Here is a 25,180-nt window from a genome sequence, read left to right on the forward strand (position 1 = left end):
GTTCTAGCCATAAATAATATATTATAAGACCAAAGCTGCGGGCCGTATTCAATCTGAACACGGGCCGTGATTTGCACATGGGCCGGACTTTGGACATGCCTGATTTAGGGGTTTTTATTGACCTCAATAACATTTAAGATACAAAAATATGTATATGTTGCATGTTATATTATTTTCTATGTTATAATGCCGTGTTTTTCCTTGTTAGGTATATTGAAAACCAAAAACTGACACAGAATGACTTGAACGTACTAAAAGAAAATGTAATTTAAATATTATATAGATATACTATATATACTCAGTGAATTTTAAACACTGAAATATTGTGTACAAACATGGTTTATATTACAGTCTACTATGAAACTATTTGACTGACCTAAATGGGCCATCTGTTTGTGTGAGGTGGTTAGACCAGACGTCTAATCACCAGTGGTAAAACGTCTCGGCTAAACGTAGCTTATAGCTTACCTTTTGTTCTTCCATTATATTTTTGCCCATACTAACTTTGTGCTATCCCTATCCAGATCAACGTACCTGCTCCTCTGCCTGCCGCGCCCAACCACCTCCCTTACCTGCCGTGCTCCTCCGTGTTCCTCCGCTCCCCTGGTTCAGCCCCGCCCTAACCTCCCCCCAGCTCTGTCCCCTGCTAGGGCCCACAACCCACAGACCCTGCCTGATTTGAAATAAACATTTTTTTCAACTTAACTTTTGTCTCCGTTCCCAGTGTTCAGCACTGCGGGTTCACAACAGTTTGGTTATTGAAATGTATCGATACTGGCTTTGGTTGTAATATTTTATTTCCAAAAGGGGGATTTTATACTTGCCATTACTTTACACACCCTGTCTCAGGGCAGTGTTACACCTTATCTTTCTAAAATTCCTCCCTACCTGTTTTACAGGATTGGCGTGTGGGCTGAGTTGGAGGGGAGGTTGGACAGCAAAAGTGAGAGTCCAGGTTAAAACGGCCGAAAGGATCCTCCCCCTCTCAGAGCATGGACATAAAAGACGGCAGAGCTCATAGTCAGACACTCAGAAGGACTTGGCTCTCCCTTTGAAGACTGCTCATCATCTGTTCTCCTCTTGTCAGAGTTACCAACCTCCACCACTGCAAACATGATGTCCAGGAAATCATACTCAGTCTCTGGCTCTTCTAAAGGTAGCTTGAAAAGTTCTTCCAGCTACTCTGCACAAAGAACAGGTTATGCAGTTGGTTCTGGTGCTGGATCTGGTTTTAGTTCAGGTTCAGGTTTTGGTTCAGGTGCAGGTTTTCCCTTATGAAACAAAAATATATTGTAATATATTGGTAAATATAATACAATATACTGGATCATACATTTCCATATATGGGAAAGTAGTCCTTATATTTTTAAATATATTGCAATATATGCATGGACCATGTATGGCTATATATTGATACATATAAAAATATATATTGCAATGAAAACAAAAACTGCACTATACATTTATATGTAATAGTTTTATTGAAACACTCATTTATCTTTCATGAGTTACACAAGTTTACATAAAATTGAACAGATATTCATAAACAGTTATCTCACTTCGTTTTGTATAGTTACCCACTTTATATATGAACATATGTTTGATGGTAGCCTATATATTAAAAAAGTACAAATTGTCCATTGAATGATGGAAAATAATATACAGTTTATAAATATATATAGACACACACATATATGCACGCATATATATATGCATATATGCACGCATATATATATATATAAATATGCATATATATATATATATAAATATGCATATATATATTCACATATATATATATGCATATATGCACGCATATATATATGCATATATGCACGCATATATATATGCATATATATATAAATATGCATATATATATACACATATATATAAATATGCATATATATACACATATATATATATATATATGCATATATGCACGCATATATATATGCATATATGCACGCATATATATATATATGCATATATTACGGCCGACCGGCTATTTGGAGTGGAATGCAGCCCACCCACGGCAGACAGCCCAAACAGTATTCGAATGCACCACTTCCGGCTGACAGTGGCTGACCTCCGTCTTCGCTAAACATAACTCTCTAAAGGCCCTGACACACCAGGCAGTTACCAGAGAACTCGCCGACACCCGACACCGACAGTTCCATCGACGAGTTCTCCTGCGTATTGGCCGTGTGTCGCACTGGAAATCACCGCAAAGACTTCAGCCGAGCACGTACGAACTGCGCATGCGTGATTGGCAATAACTCTCCTTACCAGCAGGCGGCGGTAGTGTGTATTCGTCATTCAAAATAGGCAACAACCGGAAGACAGAGAAGAAGAACAGACTGATATAAACAAACAAATAGCATGTGCGTTCCATTTTCACTCTCGTCCATCGAAAACATGTTTTAGAATATAAAAATACATGAATGATGAAATGAGCACATAAAGTGCAGACATACTATAAAATCACAGTTAATAGACCTGCATCTGATGATCGCAGTGTTCTGGCGGGTGTGTAGTTTATTGAGTCAGCAATGTAATAATGGCCACTTCTTGCTAAATTTACGATGAGATGAAAAACCGGACTTGACCAAACAAATCACGGAGCTCTCAGCAGAGGACAGCCGGGGACGCTCCCGCCGATATCAGAGATGTCCCTGCTATGTGTGGGAGGTAAGAGAGGACATTTAAGGGCTATGTTTGATGTCTTTAAGTATCACCTGCTGGTGTTTAGCTGCTGTCTTGTGCCTTAAATCGTTTGTTTACGTCCCTCACTTCCGTTTCGCTTCTCATTTGCTAGCTGAACAGCTGATCAGAGTGGTTTCTTGGCCCGATAGCTTGTGTCCGACACCCGGCCGATTCAACATGTTGAATCGGCCGGGTGTCGACCGTGAAAGGCCAAATAAGGCGTGTCACGGCCGAGGGTTCGGGACACACCAAATTGACTTTGGGCGACAAGGAACCCGTTTTCGCCCAACAACGCAAGACGGCCGATATCGGCCTGGTGTGTAGGGGCCTTAAAAAACGTGTTAACGTTCTCATTGGCGTGCCAGTGATCATCACCAATCAATCTCACAGATTTTGGGGAGGCCCCCCCCCCTCTCCAGCAATAGATTGATCTGATTGGCAGATTCAAATCTGCGTTGCTGCCTCTGTCTGTTGATTCTGTCGCTGAGTGTCAAAGAGAAAGCATTCATCAGGTGCTTCGAAACGGAAAATTAAAAAGAAACGAGAGAAAAATACAGCACGAGAGTCATGTATGTGTGTGAGCATTTAAAACTATTTTAAATTGAAATAATTCTGCATGTACACTACAAGTAGTCTAGTTGCTTAATCCGTATGTCCCGTCTCTCGGCACTACAACAGCTACATTAGCTAACGTTAGTTAAATTAGCTATGTAAGTTCCCTCGTGTATGAGTGTATAACCGGTCCGCAGCTTTGTGAACATTCAATTTCGAATATTTTCGATGTTACAGTCAACTGAAGTCGACCCAAAACAGCCAAAAATAGCGGACCTTTAGATCGCTAACATTTTAGCATAAGTCAATGGAGTTTAACATAGCGAAAACTAGCCCCGCGGCTAACGGACATTTTCTGACTGGTGACGATGATGAGCTAGTTAAGTAATGTAACCACAGTTAGTCTATGTGTTGTAAATTCCCCTTGTTTTCCTTGATCTGCATTATATCGTTCGTGTTTTAGTCAGGCACATTTAGGGACAGCTAAAGTAGTGCAGCTACGGGTCCTCGAGCTGGTTACACATGTGCGTTCATGACAGGACATTATTGCGGTCGCATCGTCACATGCATAATTACCATCGTCACAGAGAGAATGCGTTCGTGAAGAATGTGAGCATATATGCAGATCTTTAGTGTTGGTAATGTTATAAGATTGTAGCAGTGACGTGCGGTGAGGTTCATGGCTGGTGAGGCACTGACTCACTGAGTCAGATTTACAAATATTATATTTTGACCTTAATCGAAATATTCGGTTATTTTCAAAAGCTTTTTTAGTCTGATGCTTCGATTCATTTTAAACAGACCGTTCAACAAAAGGATACCCAAAATCTAAATATTGGATTGTTCTTTCTTTGTAAGATCCCATTTTCATTACAAATGTGGTCTTACCTTGACTTGAAGATGAAGTCCATGCTATCCTTCTGGACAACAATCTCTATTACTTTTTTGTAAAAGTCCTCCTTATCTTCCTGTAGTTTCAAAAGTCTAGTTTGTTGTTACGTCTACCGTCTCTGCGTAGAATTACAGTAGCAACAAGAACCTTTAGGCTCATGTGCGCCCCCTTCAGTGCGGCAGAGGTTATGGCTGCCTCCCCTGGTGCATTTTCATTGCCGTTGAGACCAGCGAGCCTAAATATCATATATACGTGAAATAAGTTATTTAGAGACTATGGATGGCGAGGATAAATGTAATAAAGGGATCTACATACATTACATTGGTGACCTACAGTGAGATGGTAACAGGCATGCGCTTAGGGCCCGCTTTCCAGACAGTTTCTGTGGGGTGACGCATTCTGAGGTGAGGCAGATCTCATCTGTGCCTCACCTCACCCCACAGTAACTGGCTTGAGCGCGCTCACAAAATAAGTGCCCGCGCTAAATTAGTGCCCGTGCTCCAGCAAGTTACTGTGGGTTTACGAGAGGCAGAGCACGTGCCTGCCTCACTTGTCATCGCTCCTGTAGCGGAGCTCGGCAAATTTGCTGATTTTGACTATAAAAAGCGATTAGAATCATACATAAATCACACTTACAACACAGATCAGTGGAGACATTTTATTATTATTACTATTTCGTTTTTCTTTAGTTGTTTTTCCGTTACATTGGAGTATGACATGTGAGGCTCTGCCTCCCCTGCCTCCACTGACTGCACGTCGCTGGATTGTAGGCATAGTGTCCTGCTGAGTCAGTGTGTTAATGAGTCTTGATGTCCCGTTTTTAGTTGCTATGTTGTTCAGGAATTGAGCTAATGCTAGCTAGTTAGCTAAGTTAAGCTATTCAGTGATAGTGTGCGGATGAGATGCTAATTAGCTTTTATTAGCCATGTGTGTGTTTGCAACGTGTCTAATGTGTTTTAGCAACAATTAGTATTGCTGTTGCTTATTATTAATAACCATAGTCTGGTTAGTTATTGTAATTTGAACCTTATTTCTATTTCTGTGTATTTTGCAGAAACCATTCATTCATTCTCTACTCTACGTTATCATTATCATCATACTCATCAACCCATTCAACATCCTGTATGTGATTCCACATCAAGCATGATGTATTCTGTGTTGATGATCAGAACCAAGCTAATATAAAGTCCAAAGACTGTACTTCCTGTCTCCGTGTCAACTCTCTAACCGGAGTGCTGTTTTGGATAAAGCGGCTCCAGCACAAACATCACAAAACACATAAGATTCCCCAATACTATGTGTTCTGATGTTAGTAACTATGTAGGCCAGGGCTATTCAATTGGCGGCCCGCGGGCCAAATCCGGCCCCGGGGTGATATTTACTGGCCCTTTGAGTATAATGTTAAAAAGTAATCAATTTTTTTTTTTTTAAGATTTTTTTTTTTTTTTGTGCCATAGTGCCTTTATTCCAGAGAGGGTGTTACATTGAGAGATAGAGGGGTAGACAATGCCTGAAAACTTCGACGGGCTCGGGTTTCGAACCCACCTACTATACTGTAGTGACAACTCCTGTCATTGATTGCATCTCTGCGTGAATGATTAGATAATTTCACCTAAATGAAATCAAATGAAACATGTAGGCCTACTGAGTTCTGAACTTGCCATTTAGATCTATAAAGGCCTTGGGGCTATCTTGTTTGATTGAATTATACACAATATATGCACTCCACTATGCTGTTGTAGTATTTACTGTATCTGAAGCTCTTAAATATGATTGCTCATATTTCAAGCCATCTTTTTCCCGGCCCCTTGCTTTGGATCATTTTCATCAACCGGCCCCCATTCCAAACTAATTGAATAGCCCTGATGTAGGCTAACATTAGTTAGGCTATGTGTTGTGGACTAATGCATTCAAGTTAGTTCACATTTTAGTTGTTATTGCCCCTGCTGACAATTGTGTGGATAATATGTAGCCTACAGTCAATGTCATTTCACATTTTGCTCTCCAGTGTATGTTATTTTAATGTTGACCCATAATACTATCTATCTATATATTTTACAGGAGCATTGTTGAAATTCATAGGTCGAACTAAGCCTGCAGAACCCCAAGTCAAAAGGACAGAGGAGCCAGATAGCAGTGGTGACTGAGACAGAATAAATAAGGAAAGAGGGCCCATGCAGAGAGGCAGACATCAGTAGTGAGGAATCAGACCCAAAAGACACGAGGACAGAGGAGCCAGATCGCAGTGGTGAGGAACGCACTGTCATTTAATTTCACTGTAATTTTACTTTTCACATATCACTTTATTCACTATTCAGCTTAGTTATCCTTGCCATGAAGGAATGAATGAATGATTGAATGGATGAATGTTCTATATTATTTTAATGACAGATTGAACCACAGCAATATTGTTTTAGAGATTTTATATGTTTAACTGCTATGCCTGTCATCTCTGCTCTGTGTCATTGTGTTGTCTCCTGGGTTCTGTAGTGCCCGGAGTCTGTCTTTTTATTTTTTTCCTCCCAAACCCCATCCCCTCAGGACGCCTTTTGCCTCTTGTCAGGTCATCATTGTAATAAGAATTTGTTCTTAATTGATTTTCCTGGCTAAATAAAGGTTCTACTACTATTTATTTATTTAGTTATTTTATTACTGGTACTGCTAATTGCACTATGCGTATTGTTGTATATTGTATATACGTATGTATTTACTACTACTACTTACAAAATCGAGGGTTGTAGCTTTGTGTCAGTACATATTTCAGGGTTTTTCTATGCCTTTGTTAATCTAAATTCTAATACTCATAGGCGACTACAACTCCTGCCGATGCCGAGGCCCAGTTCTCCCTTCCCACCACCCCAGGCTCATTGTGCTAGGTAAAACTCTCATTCAATAAAAGTAGTCTTTTAAAGGTGGGGTAGGTAATTTTGGAGAAACCAGCTTGGGTGCGCTAGAATTTGAAAATACACAGCCGGAAAAAATCTGCCACTTCCTTACAGAGCCCCTCCTCCAACACACAAAAACGCGCACATGACCAATGAGGGCACGAGATAAGTTTGTGCACAGATGGAAGGCTGACAGGCAGGTAGGCCATCCAGTTATTTTAGCCGGGCCGGCTAAAATGATTGGTCGTGCTTTTTACAGTACCACGGCTTCCACAGATGATATTTTTACAGAGCCTGTTTTAGATATTGTAATTACGCAAGGAATAAAACTTGAAGTGGTTACCTGTTACAAATACCTTGGTATCTGGCTTGATGATTGTCTCACTTTTAAACGTCATGTCAATAACCTGCTTAAAAAACTGAGGGTTAGGCTAGGTTTCTTTTACAGGAACAAGTCCTGTTTCTCGCTTGAGGCCAGAAAAAGGCTAGTCTCTGTGACCTTTTTACCTGTACTGGACTATGGTGATCTGATCTATATGAATGCACCTGCCAATTGCCTGGTCAAGTTAGATGCCGCCTATCACAGTGCACTGAGATTTGTGACAAACTGTAAAGTATTAACCCATCACTGTACCCTGTATGCAAGGGCAGGTTTGCCTTAATCACTAACTGTACGGAGGCTCAGTCACTGGTACATTTTTATATACAAAGCCATGTTAGGGAAACTTCCTTCCTACATCTGCTCCCTGATCTCACGGCGAATTGTAAGTGGCTACTGCCTGAGATCGCATGCTGTGGTTTTATTAAATGTGCCAACTGCTAGGACTGTCTTAGGGAAGATAGCTTTTAGATGCGCAGCTCCGCTAACTTGGAACAGTCTGAGCAATTTGGTTCCACTAAATGTTTTTAAAGCAAGGATAGATATTATCCAATCGGAAACTGTTGGAACCTGTAAATGTTACTAGCTATGTAAACTGTAGTCACTGTAAATATGCTGTATGATGTCCTTTTTTGTTTTTCTGTTATGTTTATATGTATTCATGTGGAACCTACTTGCAGCAGGTCACCCTTGAAAAAGAGATCAATGATCTCAATGGGATTCACCTGCATAAATAAAGGTTTGAAATGAAATGAAAGATTTTTTTTATCAGAACATGCATTTCTCCTCATTGTGAACATATATTGCACTCATGTTCAGAATATATGGTACGTACATGGTCTTTTATAAATCTGAATATATAGTGCATACATGTCCCCATATAATTGTGAATATATAGCGCATACATGTCCCCATATAATTGTGAATATATATAGTACATGTCCCCATATAATTGTGAATATATTCTACATACATGTCCCCATATAAATCTGAATATATAGTACATACATGTCCCCATATATTTGTGAATATATATAGTACATGTCCCCATATAATTGTGAATATATTCTACATACATGTCCCCATATGAATCTGAATATATAGTACATACATGTCCCCATATATTTGTGAATATATATAGTACATGTCCCCATATAAATGTTAATATATAGTAAATGTATGTTCACATATATACACAACCAATATATTATATATATTTACATATATTACTCAATATATGGAAAGCGGCAATTACTGATGTATTATGCCATATATTGCAATATATTAACACAATATATTATTCTATATATCAATATATTGTAATATATTAACACAATATATTATTCTACAGTATATATCTTCAATATATTTTGTAGATATGAATACATATGTTTTTCATGTTGATTATTAATCAGTATCAGTTGGTGTAGCCAACAGCAAGATTTCCTTTATTAAATCTTTTCAATTAACCAGTAAATCAGAAAACAAAATAATGCAATATATTGACAGTTAATATATGGGGAAATATATTTTCTTTGCGTAAGGGTTGGTTTAGGTAGCTCTGGCAGTTATGGCATTAGCTCTAGCCAAGCAGGAGGCAACTGCATGGCTCCATTGATCACTGCTGTCCAGTTCAACAAGAGCCTGCTGGCCCCTCTGAACCTTGCAATTGACCCCACCATCCAAGCTGTCCGCACCCACGAGAAGGAGCAGATCAAGACCCTCAACAACCGCTTTGCTTCCTTCATCGACAAGGTTGGTTCCTGTGCTGTCTGCTTGTGACTGTGTTATGTTAAATGTACTGTAGGCCTGAGTATCTTACTACCAAATGCCTGCAATGCTCTCATGGGGCTAAATTACTTGCAGCTGCTGTCAAAAGCAAAATGTGAAGTGAATTGTAGCATAAAAGAGTCAATTAAATCAACAGTCTAACCACATTTACAACATCTGATAATCTTACCTTTTTTTTGTCTCCACAGGTCAGGTTCCTGGAGCAGCAGAACAAAATGCTGGAGACCAAATGGAGCCTCCTGCAGGACCAGACCACATCACCCTCCAACATCGATAGCATGTTCGAGGCTTACATTTTCAACCTGCGCAGACACCTCGACGGACTGGGCAATGAGAAGGTCAAGCTGGAGGGAGAGCTGAGGAACATGCAGGGTCACGTTGAGGACTTCAAGAATAAGTGAGTGCTTGTATGACATGGTCACTAATCTTTACAGACATTTGATGAAGTCAACAGATGTTTTAAAATCGAGCAGATGTACTAAAATCCCGCCATGTTCCAACAGGTATGAAGATGAAATCAACAAACGTGCAACTGCAGAGAATGAGTTTGTGCTCTTGAAGAAGGTGCATACACATCAAAGATACATTAATTCATTGGAAATCCTGGTGTTAACAACAAAGTAGCAAATTCTAACACTTTCTGTTTCTACATTATTTTCTTTTTAGGATGTTGATGGTGCCTACATGAACAAGGTGGAGCTGGATGCCAAGGCTGATGCTCTTCAGGATGAGATCAACTTCCTCAGTGTCGTCTATGAGACTGTATGTATTTATAATATCATATTCTTTATAATATTATAATCTTTTCTGAGTTAAATCTGATGAAAATCTGCTCGATCTTTAATGAAAAAAGGACAAAGAGTTCATTATTGTGCAACAACCATTGTTTCTGTAGGAGCTTCATGAGCTGCAGAGCCAGATCAAGGACACCTCCGTTATCGTGGAGATGGACAACAGCCGTAACCTGGACATGGACTCTATTGTGGCTGAAGTGCGTGCTCAGTATGAGGACATTGCCAACCGCAGCAAGGCTGAAGCAGAGGGTTGGTACAAACAGAAGGTGAGTGAAAAAAAGGCTAAGTTCATGTTGTTGCTACAATTATTTTCAACACCTCGTCATCGCTTTAGATCCCTCTCTTGACACACCTTCTTGTATTTTTCATAACAGTATGAGGAGATGCAGACCTCTGCCGGACAGTATGGTGACGACCTGCGCACAACAAAGTCAGAGATTTCTGAGCTGAACCGCATGATCTCCCGTCTTCAGAATGAGATTGAGGCTGTCAAGGGACAGGTATATTTCAAAAACTTCTTATTGATGAAGCATTAATATGAACACTTTAATATGCACTATATTAATTTAAGAGGGACTTGTAGATACTAAATAATCAGTGACATTTTCTACAGAGGGCCAGCCTTGAGGCTCAGATCACAGAGGCAGAGGAGCGTGGTGAGCTGGCAGTGAAAGATGCCAAGCTCCGCATCAGAGACCTGGAGGATGCTCTGCACAGAGCCAAGCAGGACATGGCCCGCCAGGTGCGCGAATACCAGGAGCTGATGAACGTCAAGCTGGCCCTGGACATCGAAATTGCCACCTACAGGAAACTGGTGGGATAAACTTTAAGAAATGGTTTCATAGCCTCACAATTAGCTTTAACTTTGAATTAAGGACTAACTCTGCATTATTCCAACATTAGACTGTTCAGCGGAGGCCCAACTGCAACCATCCATGTGCAGTCCTCTGGTGGTGGTAAGTTCAATACTTTATACATCATGATCATAAGGGGTATTCTATCTATCTATCTATCTATCTATCTTAAACCAGTAGACCACACTGCTATATTGATATTGATATTGATATATTATTTTTTTTTCTACTCCAGGATTGTCCAGTGCCAACTCAGGTTACGGCTACGGTGGCGGCTTCAGTAGCAGCAGTGGTTATGGCAGTGAATCTGTTCAAAAGTCCTCAGTCACTACAACCAGTTCCAGAAGAGAATATTAAAAAAGAAGAGCTGTCCCTCTTCTTCTTCAGAAACTCATGAATTTGATCTAATTCTGTAGCTATTTATGATGCTATGCAATGTTGTTAGGCATGTTCAACAAGACAGATTAAACTCTTGTGTCACACTGCTACTATGTTGAAACTATGTATTAAGTAAAAGCCTCCCTTCCAACTTGACTGATGAATGTTTGCACAAATTACATAAAATGTATCTGAATAAAATACATGTTAACATAAATATCTGCCTTTGTCTCATATTGAACAGTTCATTTACAGTAAATGTTTTATAAGTGGTATAGGGTTGGTATTGAAAACATGGACATGTAAATCCCTGAATCAGTCGGTATTATCATATGTTGATACAATTGTAATGTACAGTATAAGGTTCATTCATCAAAACAAAAACAAAATGTAACCTTGCTTCTTGCCGTTGACTCACCTGTTGATGACGTAAAAGGCCACCTGGTTACATTAAATGTAAAAATCCTAGATGTGTGAAGGATTTTGATAAACGTCAAGCTCATCAATTTTTTTTTGTTATCTAGTTCAAGGGGTAGTGATTGGGAAAATATATACAGAAGGACCTGATTTGATTTATGATTTGATTGGAGCCAAAGAATAAGCATAGGAAGAGGGAGGGATATTCAAAATATTGAACCATAACGATATTTTTTAGGCATACCTGCTTCACAAACAGGGCAAAGAACACTGTAGAGAAAGAAACCTCTGTACTATTGACTCATATTCTTCTAAACCGCAGCAGCCCCTTAATACTCTTCATCGAGTAGAAGGAAGTCTCTCAATGTATGCTGTTGTGCTTAGATCTGTATTACCTGTCTACGAGGTAAATAAATATACAGTGTTAATGGAACTGTTTTATTTTCTGCACAAACACATCTATCCCGTGCACTATGTATTCACAGGTAACAATAATAAACCTTTGTTAATCTTCACCTAAGGCAGAGAGCATTTGGCAGTTATCCTGCATTTAATTGTTAAGTTTGGTCCCAGAGGCATAGTGAGTTATTCATATTATTGTTACATGGCACATGCCAAATTCTGAAGTTGTAGCCATTCATGTTTCCACGAAAGCAGTTACATCAGAGCAATTACAGGGATTTATCTTTTGTATCCCTGACAAAGGAAATTAGTCTTCATGTTGTTACGATTCCTCTCTGGCAAACCTTTACAAAAGTTACAAAACCTAACCTAATATCACTTGTACAAGACATGTGGGCCTTTTAACTGCTTGTATCAATACACAATAAGAGGTAGTAATTAATATGCATCAGTAGTTAACTGGTCTTTTTGTTCAACTTGTAACCGTTTCTCTCTGTCAGCAGCAACAGACAACATTTCTTAGAAAACACGTCATGTGCCCCTATATAGAGCAGAATGAATAAAGATTGGATATGAAGTTTCAGCTTGAATTGTTTATAAAACGGTTTATTTTGTTTACTCTTTTGGGACTTTGTGTAATTCAAACTCCAAATGACACAAAAGAACCAAGAAAGATTGGGTATCTTTTGCACATTTGATGTTTGGACCCCTAAAAGCCATTCCTTCCAAATATTGTAGCAGGACAGAAACCTGTAGTCTGTGATTTACAGGATCATCTCAAAGACCTAGTGTGAAAGAAAGGAAATGGTCTGTGCAAAAGTACCAACAATGGTAGAATTTCAAAAGCACTGTGAATTTAATGAGCCCTCGTAAACAATGCTCCAGATATGCCGCATGTGGTGAACAATGATGTCACTGGTTTGGTTATTCGACATTATTGTGGACACCAACCCTGCACCTATACATCTGTTGCAGCACCACATCTTTAACAAAAGGTCAAATGAATAAGCTGCAACTGTTAGTTTCAAAATAAAACATGCACAACAAGCTGCCAGAACATAAGTAAAGCTAAATAATTGTGCAAAATCGCCTGATTTGATAATAATATAAGTTCCACAAATGATTTGCATATTCAGTGTGAATGTTATAGTTCCTTAATTTATCCTAACCCTAACAAAATCATGCCTTCATTGAAACGATGATGCTAATTCAGTTAAGTGTAAAGACTGCTAAATCAGATTTTCAGAAAACACACCTGTGAGCATGTGATTTCAGAAACTGTATAGCAGAGCTGTAAAGTTTATTAGGAGACTGATCCTTCCATAGAAAATGCCCTGTGTTTTCTTTGCTTTTACTGCAGCCTCAAGAAGCTAAATAATGAGCTATTGATTGAAGGGGGGATCTTCCACAGGACTGGAGGAAATCCTCAGGAGTGATTGAAAAGATTGACCTTACCCTAAACTAGAGCCGGGCACCACAATCAATAAACATTACACCAAACCCCGACACCTCGATCGATACTTGTGAATATTAGCAGCCACGAACACCAATGAGCGTTGTGCTGCATTTGGAGTTGGTCAGGGACAAATCACTTAGTGTCTCTGTCAGGTACGTAGTGGTGAGGTGTGTGTGTGTGTGTGTGTGTGTGTGTGTGTGTGTAGGGAAAAGCCATCATATTGCACTACACATGACTTTTCTTTATAACTCCTAAGCAGTGTTGGGTGTAACGCGCTACAAAGTAATAATATTACATTTTTCGGTAACGGAGTAATGTAACGCGTTACTTTTATAAATTCATAAATGAATTTACGTAACATTTGCGCGACTTGCGCGTCCACATGCAGTGCATAGACATGGCTGAGTCGTCATCATCATCAACAGCGATAACTTTCGAGGGGTGGAGGTATGCCCATTATTTTTGAGTTCGTCCGAAGAAAGGACAGGAATGTGACGGTGAGGTGCAAACTGTGTCCAGGCCAGAAGCTTTTATCCACTGCTGCAAACACAACGTCAAACCTCCACAAGCACCTGCAAAGACAACATGCTAACGTGAAGCTAATAGCTAAGGACCTCCGAATCCAGAGTGAGGATGTTGAGTGTGTGCCGACTCCGAAGCAGCAAAAACTTGAATTTGGACCGGTAACCAAAGCAGAGATGGACAGGCTTGTAGCATCCTTTATAGTAGAGGAAATGTTGCCCATCTGCACAGTGGAATCACCATCTTTCAGAGATATAAAGAGTAAAGTAACGAGTAAAGTAACAAGTAAAGTAACAAGTAAAGTAACAAGACTGCTGTGAGCCTAATATCTTATTATTGTGGCCACTTAGCAGCAAAAACTATTTGTAAAAAGCATGAACACCACCGTTAAAAAGTTAAGGTGGTAAACTTGTTAGCAAATAGTTGCTTATCTACTGTAGCACATCCAGCAGATACAGAAACACATCATTATTTTGGTGTCCTGTTTAAGCCAGCTGGAAAATGTAAGTCCAATATTTACTCTCTTTTAGCTCTGTGTTTGGTCTCTGACGAAACCTGAACGAAACAGGTTATTTGCTAACTTTACCATAACAACATCTAGCCATTTGATGCTAATCAGGTAGTTTGGGTGGGTTTATCAACTTTTGCGTTTAAAAACAGCTGCCTGCCTTGTCAACGAAAAACAATATGAGAATGTTAATAACGAAACCTCCACAACTTGCCTATTAATTGTCATCTGGATGATTTCTTCCTTGGAAAGTAAGATAAAAAAAGAGGGCCCTTTAAAGTTCCTTCATAGTCTTGCATTGTCACGCTCACAGGTACAGATCAGAACCCAATAGCACGACACAGATACAAGCAGGGTTCAGAAATGTTCAGTTTAATCAGGTCAGGGACAGGCAGGGTCAAAACGAGGAAATCCAGCAGAAAGGCAAACAAATCCGCGAAGGGGCCGGCAGAACAGGGCTCAGAACCGGGTGATCCGTCAGACAGGCAAACAAATCCAAACGGGGGGCAGGCAGGAAACTCGAGGTCCGAATACAGGCAGGCAGGGGTCAAAACCGGGCAGGACAGGAATCTAGGCTAGAAAATAACAAACACTGGAGAGCTTGGCAGAATTGACAACACAGTCTGGCAAAGGACAAGTGATAGTGAAGTGGTATAAATACTGTGGAGTAATGAGGGAATGAGTAACAGGTAAGGAGAAGGGCTGGGAAGACCAGGTGAGGGAAGTGAGCCTCCAAAGGCCAGACGAGACCCAGCGAAAGGGTCCACGAAAGGAGCCTTGTTGGGAACTGTGGCAGGCAGGGGGCTAGCATGCATGGGGCTAGCAGGCCGGGAAACAGGTTTGACCTCAAAGCTACCGAAAAAGTCCTCCACCCACTCGGGTAGTAAGTCCCTTAACCAGGGCCTCGAGGTTACTTCTTGGCGTGCCGTTGAGATGATAGACTGCCTCTCCTCTCTACTGGAGGCATATCGACAGTCATTTTTAAAACAAATTAAATTGTACGTAACCTCGTACAGGCTGTCTGCTGGGTCCATTCTTGGTTAGATCCTTCTGTCAGGGTTGAGCGAAGCGGGCTGGACCCAAATGCAGGTTCAACAGAAAACACCTTTATTTCAAGGCCACAAGAAAAATACAGAGCTCTTCCCCGTGAACACAGTCAAAAACAAACAAGGATCTAACAATGACAGACAGAAAAACCAGAACTTAAATGCACACAAGACTAATCACACAAACAAGACACAGGTGAGGCGGGAGGAGAAAACACAGGGCAAGGTGAACACAATCGGGTAATCAGGCAGGAGGGAACACAGAGACAGAAAGCAACAGGCAAGACGGGGGGTTCAAAATAAAACAGGAAACCAAAGACAGATCAAGACAAGACAAAACACAACACAGACAGATCGTGACAGGAGGAAGGCGGGATCTGAAATGACAGGAGAGTTAAAGATGTGCCAAACCAAAAAAACAACAATATATGTGTCTAACTTGCTACATATACCAGGTGTTTCCCATCAACGTGCCTGATTTCACCTCCTTTCTCTGCAGTTGTGTACTCTTCCACTCTCAAAGTGGCAACAAGAAATCAAGAGATGTTCTGAGATGGACATCCAGTGTGACACAGTTACAAACTGTTCTGTTTTGTAAATGTCAAGGTGTGCTAGTCAAAACAGTATATATGCATTTTAAGTCTAATGTGCTCACTGCATATCCATAATAACCTTCACTATGCAAATACAGATTTGGATGTTTATCGGAATTAGCTTGTTTTAGATAATTAAGGTTGTTTTTCTGTCTCGTCATTTGATCAGCGCTTCACTATGGAATCAATGATCTTTTTTGTAGTTATGCTGTTTGGTATTTGCTGTAAAGGTTGCAAAAGGTTAATTATACTCCCTCCCTCGCTCGTCAGCAGCTGGTGCAAAATGCAAGGCTTTTAACTGGCACATGGAAATATGACCACATTTCCCCCATTTTGGCTTCGCTCCATTGGCTGCCATTTTAGGATTCATTTCAAAATCCTTTTATTTACTTTTAAATCCCTAAATGGCATGACCCCACCATATCTTTCTGAGCTGCTACACCCTTACACGCCCAACCGCCCTCTCAGGTCAGCGGATCAACTACTCCTGAATGTGCCCAGAACCAAGTCAAAGCTCAGAGGGGACCGTTGCTTCTCTGTAGCGGCTCCCACACTGTGGAATAGTGATGTGTCGGTCGCGAACGAGCCGATTCTTTTGAACGGCTCTTTGGTACGAACGAGGGGAACCGAGAGCCGTTCTTGTTATCGTTCAATCGTTGGTCCGCACTCACTGCCTGCCAACATCCACTCGCCTTTTAAAAGGCTTGATTTTGTTCCCCAAACGTATTCTGTGAAGATCCGCCCCTACTCTGATTGGAGGAGTGAGATGGGATGGGTCTTAACGGAATACGCGCGAGAGAGAAGTCATAACAAGGGGTACAGGACAGGTAGACGACGTGTTTTTCGGATGGAAAATGAGCCAAACGCAGCAGCATTTGGATGCACTTCAACCAAAACCCAGGCAGCGATAAAGCGCACCATTTGTAAAAGGCAAAATATCCTTTAAAGCAGGGTCAACAAATAATCTCCATCACCACTTAAAAACACAGTATCTAATATTAAGAGTTGCATGAATTTCATTCAAGGCAAGGCAACTTTATTTACTTAACACATACAGAGGGTAAATTCAAAGTATATTCACTGACATGAATGACATGGATATGGCGCCACCTTGTGTCATGTTTACAATGCTGATTATTGACATTAGGTCTGGCAATACAGTCAATCATTATCCTGGTGATTATTTCGCAGATAAACCTAGTAACCCTGCCCCCTTTAAAAAAAAAAGGGGGCTCTTTTGAACGGCTCTTTTGAACGGCTCTTTGAAAGGAACGCAGCCATAAGATCCGGCTCCCTTCAAAGAGCCATAATTCCCATCACTACTGTGGAACGATCTGCCCATGCATATCAGACAGGCCGCCACACTGCCTGCTTTTAAATCGCTTCTTAAAACCTACCTCTTCTCCTTAGCGTATTAACATCTTTTAGAGTGTTGCTTTAATTGCTTTTAAATTGTCTATTGTTTTTACTTGTACTTGCTTTATGGTGTGTGAGCTGTGCTGTGTTCTTTTTTATATGTTTTGTTTTGTTTATTTGACTATACAGCACTTTGGTCTGGAGGTTTAAAGTGCTCTATAAATAAAGCTGTATTGTATTGTATTGTATACGTCCCATCAGAATTACACAAGAAAAATAAATACGAACAAAATCTGAATCCGCACAGCCAGACGAAAGGGGAAAGATTTACCTACAGAATACATTTATAAAGGGTTCAAAGGTAGGACAAAGATGTAAAGATTTAAGGGAATGTCTTGGGCTGCATTTACAAATGTTTGACCTCAGGTGTGTTTCCATTGTCTATCAGTACAGCAATATAAGGTACGAGTGTAATGTCACAGTATATTAACCCACATAGTGAAAGGCAGTTGAGTGATAGGCTGTTTTGTGTTAGCGCTGCTGCTGTGTGCCCTCCAGCTGATGTCTTGTAGCTCTTGTCAAGTGTTCAAACACTCAGGCTCTTAAACAGGGAAAGATTTATAGTAATGTCAGCCATGCTCTCGCTGCTTTAGTCTGACTGGAAAAGGAGACTTCTAGGAATCCTCCACAAAAAGCCCTTTTCAAAGAAATCCAAGTTCAGTGGAATTCATTTTTTTTATAGGTTACATAGCAGACAGTGGTTCCAAACCCTTTCCCTTATATCACCTTTTGTTACTTTTCAGCTGATTATTTCTTGTGAAAGTTGTAATAGATATCAGTTTACCTTTTTTCATGAACTTTTAATACAAGCCTCCATCTGTATTATGTGTAACAGAATCTGAATGGCCTTCTTTTCTGACAAATTCATTGTTCTCTTCTCTCTGACGCTTGTCCAACTATCCATAAGCTCTTTGGTTGTTTTAACTGCATACTACAAGAAAAGGTTTTTTAGTGGAAAGGGAAGGTTTTTTAACGTGAATGTAGCTTGTGTCCAGGTCATTGCCTTGCCGTAATGTAAGAGTCTATGATTTACTGTAATAATCCTAACAAAAATTAACATTGTGTAACAACAATAAAGGAAAACTTGATATTTACAGTAGGTCAACACTCGATTTATAAAGAAACATTTAAAAGCATCCTAAAGTGACAACAACAGCACCCACCTTGCCTTTCCTATTCAATTTTAGTGATACTTCCTTTGCCATTGTTGTGTGAATAGGACTCCCTGTGTTTGCTTATGTGTCCTACAGTGATATTTCTCTGCGCCACAGGCTCCGGCTCTGTCGAGTGATTGTGCTCCACAGACAGACGTGAGGAGACTGATTGCCAATGTCAGGGCTGCGACACCAACCTATTCAGCCGGTGGGAAATGATAGATGCCCGGGCTAATTTTAAACTCTGTGAACTGAATTCCTGTTACCAGAGGCAGTGATGGGTAACTGGAGCACAGCTGGAGGGTCTAGATAAAACCTACACTCACCTGTGTCTCCACTGCATCCGTGCCCTGTCAACTTCCCCATGCTGCTAAATGTTAAATAATGACAGGGTGCTAAAGATTAATGGTGCTGAGTGCAGACTTGTTAAGGGTAAGGTGATGTAGCAGTTGGGCGGTTGTACAAATGTTATGTCCTAGACGGCTTCACTGAGCAACTTCACACTCAGTTAGGAAACTTGTTTAATATTTTGCGGATGTTACTGCTGAAGGTTCCCAAAGAAAACAAAGAGGCATCCTGCCATTTGTCCAACTGGTATACTTTTTAACCAAGCTACAGACTCAGCTCTAGGGATTGAAATGTCAGACAATTGGTCCATGAGAGACTCATGAGTAATGGAGGTATGGTTTACAGATCAAGGTGGGAAAAAAAAACACCTCATATTTTTTGCATTGAGAAGAAGCTTGTACACATTCTAGTTTTCTGTTCACCATGGAAGGAGGAACCCTAAATAAATTCTCATGGCCAAATTGAATAGATTTCATCAGAGGGTATTAACTCGGCCTCAACTTTTAAAACAAACTGATAAGATAGTCGAACTGTTGAATCTTCAAAGTAAGTGAAAGGGACTCCTAACCATCATGTTTTAAGAGTCCGATGGTGCTAGAGTCCACCATTCCCTTTTACTCACTGCAAAATTCATGCATACCCTACAATGTAATAATTCACCGCACACTGCTCTGAAAATAAAGACCTACTACCAAGACAAGTTCATTTAATTGGATCACACACAAGCAAAGATGTTTGAGAGGGATAAAGCTGCCTCACTGCCGGCGCCACTGTGGTGGACTTCAGCCAAATGCATTTGAAAGTGCTGACACTGTATTTGCTCAAGCTTGCACCCTTACATCTGATCTTTTTACTAATGAAGCTGCAGAGCATACCCCACAGATAGCTACAACTTCATTCTTGTGTAAAACAATAAACTTTGATTAATAATCTTCTTTCTTTTTTAGGAAGGTATTGAGCCTTTAAAAGTGTTTTTGTCATCATTGTAGTTTTGAGTACTATCAAGTATCTACCTAATACAAGTTTGCATTCAAAAGTTTTCAGATGCACTGTGTATTGATGTGTTGTGCCTTGGGACCCCTTGGAAAGTGGCTATCTGGACTCATTATCAGACCAATCAATTGTTTTAGAGATGTTGATTGGTGTCTTTGACTTTTTAGATTGCATGAAACCCCTATCGACACCTGGGGAGACAGTGGACAGGCCATGCATGAGAAAATGAGTCAACAGAAAACAAATGAGTTTTTAAACTATAATAATATCTTACTTTAGTTTTGCTTTGTTGTTGTTTCTCCTCTTGTTTTGGGTGACATTTACAGAACTCAGAGAAATAGGATGTATGATGCCCTTTTTGTTGAGTTGTGTAAAAACCCATGAAAATAATATTTTAAAGTCTACCAGTGCTTGAAGCTATAAGCTTTATCTGTTAAACAAAAACAACAAAACATCCAGATATCTGGCGGATTCACACCAGCCTTTTATAGTCCGGTTGAATCGAACCCTGGTGCGTTTAGCCGCTTGGTGCGGTTCGTTTGGGTCGGTGTGAACACAGTCCGAGACCTCTTAAGTGAACTAAACAACCGGACTCTGGTCCGCTAAAATAGGTGGTCTCGGACCGCTGGCTAGTGAACTCTGGAGCGGTTCATCGCTGGTGTGAACGCAGTCCGCACCAAAACATAGGAAGCGTAGTATTTACGTGTCACAAGAACGCGGGTGTCTTCAAAATCGTTAGCGAAAGAGTGAAGCAGAATGAAGTGTTGAACAGTGTCGTGTAAAGTAAAAACAACTATCAAACTAAAAACTATACATAAAAGTCAGAGCCACCTGCCGTCGGTGAAACCCCCTCCTTACTGCAGAACGTCTCTCATTATATGTGTTATAATGTTTTGTATCGCACGTTGTCTGATTATATAATCATATGCGCCGTTGCTAGAATCTGTTGATATGCTCTCCAGATTAACAACAGCATGAAAAAATAACCTGCCGATGCTCCTTGCGTTTTTACCCCCTTAATGTCTGACCAATTGTTGAACAGCATTTCCGAGCACATGACTTGTGTTTAAAGTTTATAGTCCGTTTGAATGTTGCCTGTGTGAGCGCAAACCGAACCTTCTGAAAAATGAAACAATAGTTCACACCAAGTACTTTGCCGTACTTAGTGCCGGCACTGAGTGCCCCGGCACTTATTACCCCAGGGCACTTAGTACAGATCGCGTTCACACCGGAATAAGTTCCCTGAGGGAAGATTACGCAAATGAGCCGCTGACGTCACTTCGTCTTCTTCTGCTTTGGGTTTACTGGCAGGCCGCAAACCCCTTCACGGTGTATACTGCCACCCGAAGTCCCCGGCCGGAAGTCCCCGGAGTTGGGGACTGGCTTCAGTAGAAGCTGCTGGGACTCCCAGCAGCTTCTACTGAAGCCTTCCGAGTAAATCGCCAGAACGCCGACACCTCCTCATCTCCACCGCTCCCATGTTTTATTTTGTGTTGCCATAAGTTAGTCTCTCTGCGTTTGTGTGCTGGGTGAATGCTAATGCTAATAATGCTAATGCGAGGATAATAAAATGGCGGCTCTACAAAACATTTTGTTTTACGGGGCGTGGTTTGCAATTCGCCCAGCCAATCAGAACTGGGGCACTTTTTTCCCCCAGGAAAGTACCATCTCTCAGAAGGCACTAAAAATGGGGGTAAAAGTTCCCAGCACTCAGCACTCTTTTTGGTGTGAACGCGACATAAGGGGTACTAACGGAACTAAACGCGAAAAGTACGGGGAAAAGTACTCCGGTGTGAACGCGGCTAATACAAACTGTGGTCTGGTGCACACCAGAGAAGCGGACTATTAGGTGTGAATGCACCCTCAAAGAGACAGACAGCTTGAAAATAAAAATGTCAGAAATTCCAGATTTGATCAGGATTTGATTCTATAATATATTAATATATATATAAAAAAAAAGGCAAATACCCATCTATTTAGATTTTCAAGCAGGCTGATTTTAGGGGATATGTAAAACACAAAATCTGGGAAAAAAAGTAATCCTGACACAATCTGCAATCGTCGTGTGACATTCTTCTGCAACACACAGATATGTCACTTGATACATTTGATAGCCTTGGCCTAAATTCAAGTCAAGAATTCTCCTTCCAGGGATAATGAACCAAGAACAATACCCAACTACAAAACATGAACAATCTTCTCAGTTTGCCTGCTAGCTGAACTGGAAGAAAACACTTCAGAATCAAGGTCCAGGTGTGTTCAGTCTGTTGTGGTGATGGAGGATTTCTCGTGGCATGAGCTGATAATAACAGTACCAGTACCTCCTGTGTCTGATCATCAGAACCCTTTACTGCTCGCCTGACCGCCAACAGCTGACGGGGTGTTTAAGGAGACAAATGAGCGCTGACCTTATCATGTAATAGATATCCCGTAGTGGAAGAACGGGTAATTGTTCTGGGTTTTCATTTTGCCCTCTTTCCTGTAAATCTTTTTTCATAGCAACAGAGGAGAAAACTATGCCCCGGTCATTACTTTATCCCCACACCAGTCACAAACAAGGGAAATCTCACCAGGCTTCACTTTTTATTTGATGGAGACAGATTTGTTTCCTATAGATTGGACATACGGCATCTCCAAAAAGGCCTGGTGAAATTTCCTCTGTGGATACTGTTATATTTATTGATGTGATTATTTTTCTTTCAGTCAACAGAACCAAGACTGTCTTCCAATATTGAGAAATATCATCAGTTGCTTCAGCCAGAGCCCCAAATTGATAAACAGTTTACAAGAGACAGCATCCCGTAGCGCAGGGGTGGGGAACCTTTTCCTCTCAAGGGCCATTTCAATTTTTTCAACATCCTCCGAGGGCCGTACAAATGATTGACCTCTGCTTAAAAAAACTAAAATCACAGCCCATTCATTTCGCCTTTCTTTCATGCTGTGCAAAGAAAAAGCAACCTGTTAATCCAGATATCTTACCATGACTCGCGTATGCATGCATGTGCATGGTTGTGGCATGACCACCACAACAGAAAGATATGGACACAAGATGTGTGCAAATGTATTTAGTATCCTATCCATGTGAACTTGATTTAAGTGGTGGGGGACCCAACCTCCTCTAGGGGGGTCCGGCGGGGGAATGCTCCCCCGGGAAGATTTTTTTTAAATGTTGAAGTTAAAAGCATCAATCTGGTGCACTTTGAGAGCAACATTAAGAGATCTATGGATACATCTCTCAACACCCATATAAAACAGACCTGTAAGCAGATTTATTTTTCTTTATGGATATTTTACATATCACTCCCCTTTCAAACTGTATTCTTGTTTATTAATAACAACTTATTTTTACTGTCATATAGTATTTTATACCTGTTTACTTTATTCTCTTATTTTTTTATAACTATAATGATCATATAAAGATGTGCCTTTACCTCATTGGTTGTAGAAAAAGCTTGTTATATTCGTTAGCATAGCTAGCTAACCAGATGCTAATAACAACAAAGTTATTGACTGTATGATCAGTATGACAGATGAACAGATCACCACTGGGCTTTCAACTAAAGACACAGCCACGCAAAAACTGCGGCATGTGTACGGCTCCTTATGGGTACTGACATTTCTGAATGGCCGGAGCGGCGTTCTGGTGCTCTCCGTCAGAACTGCACCCCTGTCAGACGAGACATATACCACGTGATGACACGTTAGGCTCGTTTGTGTTCAAGGACCCTGACCTGGCCCGTAAAAACGGGCACTCGCTTGTTTAATTATTTTTGCGGTCTAGATTTCTAGATTTTTTATTTTTTGCGAGTGTTTATAAATTACCTCGAGGGCCGTACAAAATGGTCTCGCGGTCCGTATACGGCCCGGCGGCCGGAAGTCCCCCCCCCCCTGCCGTAACGGTTCAGGAGAGCTCAGAGTAGATTAGTACTGTACATGTTTGTAGCCTCCACTAAGATCTTATTTTAAACCTGAAACAAATTGTTTTCCTTTAAATCAAGCTGAGTTGTATATGGGCCCTAAACCATTGCCGTGCCATATCAATAAACTGATTTGTTTTTCAGTTTTTGATGGAACGTACACATTACTAATATAGTTAATTATAGACTTTTTTTCTAAAACATAGTCTGCTCATTAGCACAGCAAAAAAATACTGATTGTTTTATAATTTATTGCAGTGTCATATGGTTGCACAATAAGTGTGGCAATGTTTTCGGCATTCTGATACTGTACATGCACAGATACATGCACAGTAGGATTCATTTTACTGCAAAAAGCTAGCAAAACCTTACACTGTTAAAGGATAACAAATCACAAAAAAAATAAGACGCTCTTTTTTTGCAAGACTAATGGGAAGTGGATTTCAATCGGACCATCCAGGCTCATGACCCTGCTGGGGTCAAACCGAAAAAGCTTTACAGGAAGCACTGTCACTGTGCTCTCAGAGCAGCTTTTAAGATTTACTTCCCTGTTGTCTATAAAGAACATTCAGGTTTTAACAATCTAAATTGAAAACTGCTGGAGGGGAAAATGATAGTGTGTCGGAGGCAGGGAGGCTCCAGCGATGGAGGGGACTGTAAAGAGGCAGCGACAAGCCGATGTGTTGGCAGAAACGATTACCTTGGTTGGGAGAAAAACAGAGGGGAGGAGAGATTAACAAAGCTTAGAACTTGGTTAATCATGCTGAACCACTTTTTGAGATAAAGTAGGCATGGTTTCTCAAATACATTCCAGAAACTTTTCTACAAATATTCTTGGGATACAAAACAATGAATGTATAACAACTGTATGAAGCACTTTGAATTTAATGCATCACAAAGGCTAAAAGGTTTTCAAATGTGGTTATTATGATAATAACCACATTTATTACAACACAAAATCGTCCGTCGACCCCTTTAATGCCGACAACCAAGCTTGGACCACACCCATCTATGAAATCGACCTTTATTTAAATCTGAACTACCCAGTTGTAAAGTTCAGTCTGCAAAATGTTTCCCTAGTGAGAAACACACCAAGACTTACAAGCTGAAAACAATAACAGCAACTAGCAGCTGGTAAAAAGCAGCAGCTCTTGCTGAGGATCACAAGGACACTCAGGTGATC

The 25,180-nt window shown here is 40.5% G+C and overlaps 1 pseudogene; it reads left to right on the plus strand.

Annotated features, from left to right (window-relative positions):
• Nucleotides 1-1,116: 1,116 nt before the first annotated feature.
• On the plus strand, nt 1,117-11,204 carry LOC117486576 (annotated as a pseudogene).
• Nucleotides 11,205-25,180: the final 13,976 nt, after the last annotated feature.

This window comes from Trematomus bernacchii, unplaced genomic scaffold (assembly GCF_902827165.1).
Source record: "Trematomus bernacchii unplaced genomic scaffold, fTreBer1.1, whole genome shotgun sequence".
In the NCBI taxonomy this organism is placed as follows: Eukaryota; Metazoa; Chordata; class Actinopteri; order Perciformes; family Nototheniidae; genus Trematomus; species Trematomus bernacchii.